Source organism: Pyrus communis, chromosome 12, assembly GCF_041283825.1.
Source record: "Pyrus communis isolate YQ-2024b chromosome 12, ASM4128382v1, whole genome shotgun sequence".
Classification (NCBI taxonomy): Eukaryota; Viridiplantae; Streptophyta; class Magnoliopsida; order Rosales; family Rosaceae; genus Pyrus; species Pyrus communis.
The window spans coordinates 2455995-2461994 of record NC_142576.1 but is presented as its reverse complement, the minus strand read 5'-3'; positions in this window follow the sequence as shown (position 1 = coordinate 2461994).

Sequence of the window (6000 nt, the reverse complement as noted above, 5' to 3'; positions counted from 1 at the left end):
AAGCAAATAGTGTTTTCATTTTTTCCTCTGTAGATTGTCCGGACGTCTTATAGGTATCTTTCAAAGTCCTTTGGTGTTTCCGCATGAAGTAAAGATAAAGCAAAGCAACCATTGTTTGATTAGTTGGACCATAAAAAAAGAAAAGAAAAGAAACCATTGTTTCTTTCTGGGAACAGCAAGAGCAAATGGAATGCATGGTCTAATTAATCATGGCCGTGGATCTGAGAATTATGTATAGTCTGCAGCTGTACCACATGTACTGTTGACTGTTCTGTCTAGGAACAAAACTAAACAATTATATACCCCGGTGAAATGAAGAAAGGTGTTATCATTAGTTAAGGTCGTAATTATATGGAAATTAGCTTGAATCGCATCGCATGCAGATCTTATGCAAATTGCTGCGCCCGACCAAGGGCCATTTGGACAGTCTTTTGTATTCAGCAACAAAACTTATCGTTTTAGTTTTGTTCCTAGTATTAGGGTTTTCCAGAAGGAATAGGAATTACAATAAATTTCTTATTTGCTATTAGGGTTTAAGAATTAAGATTGCTCTCTGTTTGTTATATCTTTATAAATATACCTCTTCTAACTCTATACAAATTTACATTTTGGAAAGGTGTAGTATTCTTGGAAATCTTGTAAAAAAAAATTCACTTATATCTACGAAAAAGTTAAAGTTTTGCAATCAGTTTCCCTTAATGCATTTGTAGGTATACATAGAACCGTCAGAACAGTAGGACTGTCCCTTAAACTAGCTAGCTAAGGTAGATAAATTTGGTTGGTTGTTTATGTCAGAAATTCAGAGAGACGGGTCATTGGCGCATTCCTAGCTACACTGATATTGTCTCAACTTGACTACCTATTTTTAGGTGTTGGATTTTCTTTTTCACAAAAGATCTCAGTGTTATTAGTGGAACCATACGCTTATATATTTTATTTTATTTTTCAATCATCCAATGTGAGACTTATATGCAACACATCCCCTCACGTGAGATCAACGCATAGTTGGCCACACGTGCAACCAATCCTAGATCGGAGGTTAAGCGCAAAACTATGGTGGTACATTAAACCCGGTAACTCGAGCACGACACGAACCCACATGACCCACGATCAAACCCGTTATGATACCATGTCAGATATTCAAATAGGCGGGCCATTAGCCCATCCCTAAACACACCGATATTGTCCCACATTAACCATCTATTGCTAAATGTTAGATTTTATCACAAAATATTTCGATATTATTAAGAGTGAAAATATACATATTTATATATTTTATTATTTTATCAATTCTCCAATGTGCGACTTATATACAACAGTTTATACCTAAGTATAATAAACCCAAGTCTACATATGAAGGGAGACAGATTTACAGTTGCACGAGGCAGCCCATCTACAGAAACATGCTAGCTCAATCAATCCATCTCTAAATGACATAAAGTTCAATATTACCTCCATCACTGCTAGTAGTGCCATAGAACCATATAGTAAATAGTTTGTTAATATTAATGTTAACTATAGACCCTACGATCCACTACTCTACTTATTCTGAATTATATGGCTTTTACTCAAATACTTGAGTCCACGTGAAAGTGATAAATAGGGAATTTACTATAGACCCTATGATCAGTCATGCTTAATAATGTTGGTTATGATAATTTTTAGTTAGGTAAAGAATCGTATAAACATAAGGGTCGGTGGTACTATCTACACACTTATTTTTAGAGAATTTTAATGAAAAGCTCCCGGTACTATTCACTTAACGAAAAATCACATTTTTACACTAAAAAGTCAATCATGGTACTATTCACTTTACCCTGTATTTTGTCCTTATCTTTAAAACTCAAAGTTTTTAAGCCATTTTCATTAGTTTTCCTTTATTTTTATCTCTCAATTCTCACACAACTTTATTAATTTTTAGCCGTCGGATCAAATAAATTGAAGAATATTAATAGACAAAAATTAATAAGGAAAACTAATGAAAATAGTTTGAAATTTTTGAGTTTTAACGATAATGACAAAATAAAGGGTAAAGTGAATAGTACCATGATTGACTTTTTAGTGTAAAAATGTGGTTTTTTGTTAAAGTGAACATACCGGAAACTTTTCGTTAAAGTTCCCAAATTAATAAAGTTATGTGAAAGATAAAAGGGAGTATGTGCATAGCACTACCCTAAGCATAATTAGGGTACTGAGCTGTGAAACACAATTAGGGTTTTCATTGCACCAAATAGATTAATAAATATAGGACAAAGACTAAATAGTCCGGAGGGGTGTGTGTTTCCACATCCTACGGCAAAAACAAAATCCAAATACTTGACAATGTACTATACTATCACAACTCTACATGATACAGTCAAAGTTTTGGGCATATATTACTATCACAATGTACTATACTAAATGTTAAATAACTTGCATTCATTAAAAATATGGGCACGTGAATTATTCAACTTCTTAAAACTTTCATGTGTTTACTAACACTGATTTAATTTCTTCCCTTCATTTAAATATATTCCTAATTTAACATCTAAATCTAACAAATTTATCATTTAACAAAAAAAAAAAATATATATATATATATATATATATATATATATAATTTTCTTCCCTTACTTCTCCTATCCCTAAGTTGTCAGATTTCAATTCATCTCTCATTCTTGTTAATAAAACATGTCTGCTTCAATTCTTCAAAACTACGCTAAAATATGGCTAGGCCAATCCTTTAATTATCCACCGACTCCCTGAGCAACGCAGCATTGCGAATTCATGCATGCATTTGAACTATCAACTTCACCAAAACTTGAAATCAAAGAGAAAATCTGCGCTCAAGCTCGATATTGGAAGACTTTGAATGCTATGAAAAAGACAACCGATTAATTTGTTCGAGGAAAATGAGAAGTTTAGTTGATTAATTAATTTATTTAAACATTGATCTTTGACTTGATCAAAGTGTTAATTGATGTGAGAGACTGGATCAAACTTAACACATAATGTAAAAATTAATTAGCTGGTGCCATCTTATAGAGACCTAATTCATGGGACCAATTAACCGGCCGGTCTGCAGGCGTAATGCCTAATAGTCGACTGGACTATCTAGCTCTAACTGCAGAACAGCTTTGACTGTATTCGCAGGATCGATGATCTACCTTCTAAAAAATCATGCATCCTTTGAATTTCTTATCAATTTTGTCCACGTTACCTCTAGACCTAAGGTCCAAAATTACATTAAAGTGTGAACGTGTGTTTGTAGATAACAAATTTCTTATCATTTTTCTAAGAAAATGGGAACACCCTCTTGACCGTTAGATTTGACTTTAATGAAATTGTGTGGCCTATGATTTAATCTCAACTACACAATTTCATTAAAGTCAATCCAACGGTCAAGAAGTTGTCCCCATTTAAAAAAAAAAAAAAATAGAGATCCATCTTGTTAAAGGGCCTATATATATCGATCAGTACAATTTATAATACTTTTTGCATCAAATGAGACAATACAGTGGGAAATAGCATAAATTTGGTTTGTCTTCAAATGGGTAAGCGATACTATAGTATATATCTATACAAGTGTTCCACATATTTTTATTTTATTAAAAGGATAATAACAGACTAGGTGAGTCGAGTTACACATAAATCTTGGTCATTGATTTACCATATAGCAGTCTTACTCTCTACACCTATACAAAATGGTTAGAAAGAATCAAGACCCTGACTTTTAGCCATGAAGTACAAAGTAAGACTACTTCCTTCCGGTTCAGAGCAATTAGAAAGGGTTTACTTGCTGATGCAACAAGCCCCCTCCTCGTCCTCTATTCTAAAAAATGATTGAATATAAAAGCATACAAGCGGGAGAAGCCAAAACCCACAAAGAAAAACAATACATCATTCACTTGGAACCAAAGTCTCAAACCGAGCCAAGCGAATTGCTAATAAACCACATGGATGATCAACTCCAAAATTAGCTAATCAATCTGCCACCGAAAAGGTGTAGAACGCATTAATTTGAGAAGCGGAAGGCTGGCAAGCCAACAAAGTCTAAAAACAAAGCAGAACAAACCACCAAAGAATGCATTAATAATTGCATAAAGTTCTGCAAAGAAAGAATTGCGATGGCCAATACCCTTACAGAAACCACCAAGAAACCGACCATGACAATCCCTGAAAACTCCACCGTATGTAGCAGGACCGGGATTTTCCTTAGACAAACTATCTGTATTAAGTTTAATCCAAGAGTCATGAAGAAGACCATAACACGAGAAGAATAGTAGGGGCTTTGTGAGGAATATGATGAATCCTTAGAGAAAAAATAATACGAGTATCTAAACTTTGAGAGTATCCAGGATTAAACTTCCCACCATAAACCAGCCCAAAAATAATAGACATGTAAAGACAATGGAAAGAGATTGATCTGCCCTTATAAATAAACTTGTTCCGAATTTTCCAAACAGCCAAAATCATAAAAATAAAAAAAATAAAAAACCCCGCAAAATTTAGAAATTGTGCAACTGATGAGAAAAGCATATTAAAAAAAAACAGCCAAAGAATCTAAAAAAAAAAAAAGCGAAGACAAGGAGATTGTGCAACTCAAGAAGCAATTGCCATGTATGTGTCACATGCTTTTAGCATGGTTTTGATACGATCGAACACTCTACTTAACTAAAATTCTACTATGATAGGACCACATAGCACTTTTTTGTATTCTTTTCCCATAATAGATTAACTCAACCACGGACAATGTAATGGTTAATAATATTTTCAAGAAGATGCTTGCAGTCTAGATCATAAATAAAAAGGTCAAGGACAAATCGTTTAGCTATTAAACGAGTGGTTAATCCAAAATTGTTTTGTATTAGATGCATCCAAGCGAGGGCCAGTTGGGTCTACAAGTATTCTCTTCTATTCTATCAAATCCCAAGAAATCAAGCTAAGCAAATGGTGAGTTAATTCTGCACATTTCTTGGAGCTCTAGGAGAAACTTTTGTATATATAATGAACACTCTTATATAGTGATATTATTTTACGTGTTTTAAAATGAGTGGACGATATAATTGATATGTGTCACTTCTATAATATATTAATAAAAAAATAATGTGTTATAATTTGAATAAAATAATAAAAAAAATTACGCGATTGTTCCGAATACACTTAAAATTACTCGTTTTTAGAGCATAAGTTTCTTACCCTTAATTTTTATTAAGACTAATGTTATGTGGTTTTTGAGAATCTAAAGCATTGTGTACCTCATATAGTAGACTCAATTCATAAAAAGATTTGTGTTTATAAGTGCCAGCAAAAACTCATTTCGTTAACCGAAAAAACATCCATATAAAATTAACCAAGTTCAGGAACTACTTATAGTCTAATACTATATTGTTTTTAAGGGCCTGATTTGGTGTTTTATGGGTGGCAGTTAGCATGAACTCATGCATAAGATAAGAGAATTCCAATCCTATATTTTGATAAAACAAATACTTTTAGGATACCATCTTACTAAACTCAAAATGTTTACTTTGTTCTAAAAATTTTATGCATTCCACCAACTTTCATTGGTCTTGGTACGTACCACAAATACTCGATTATGATATGTGTTGAGAATGAATCCGATATTGATGAGAGAATGAGCCTTATATAAACTTACAAGTAAGTTGAGATTCCCTATATTGTCAACATGTTTTATAGTGGAAAGTGGAAAGTGGAAACCCAACTTTCTTCGTGGGATCAGAGCAAGTTGTCACACGTGTGAAGCCCAACAGCCACACATGCTCCACGTCTTCTCATTTGTGTTGTCCATGTGTTAGGTTTGAAAATTTTTTATACGTGAGGGGACATATTGATAATGAATCCCACATTGATAGGATGAAGGGTCTTACATGGACTTATAAATAAGTTAAGTTATTCTTCATATTAGCAATTGAATTTATGGTAGAATCTTAACTTTCTTCTAACATGTTACTGTAACATGTCTTTGCCGTTGCTGATTACATTTTTAGTTAAAAAGAAAAC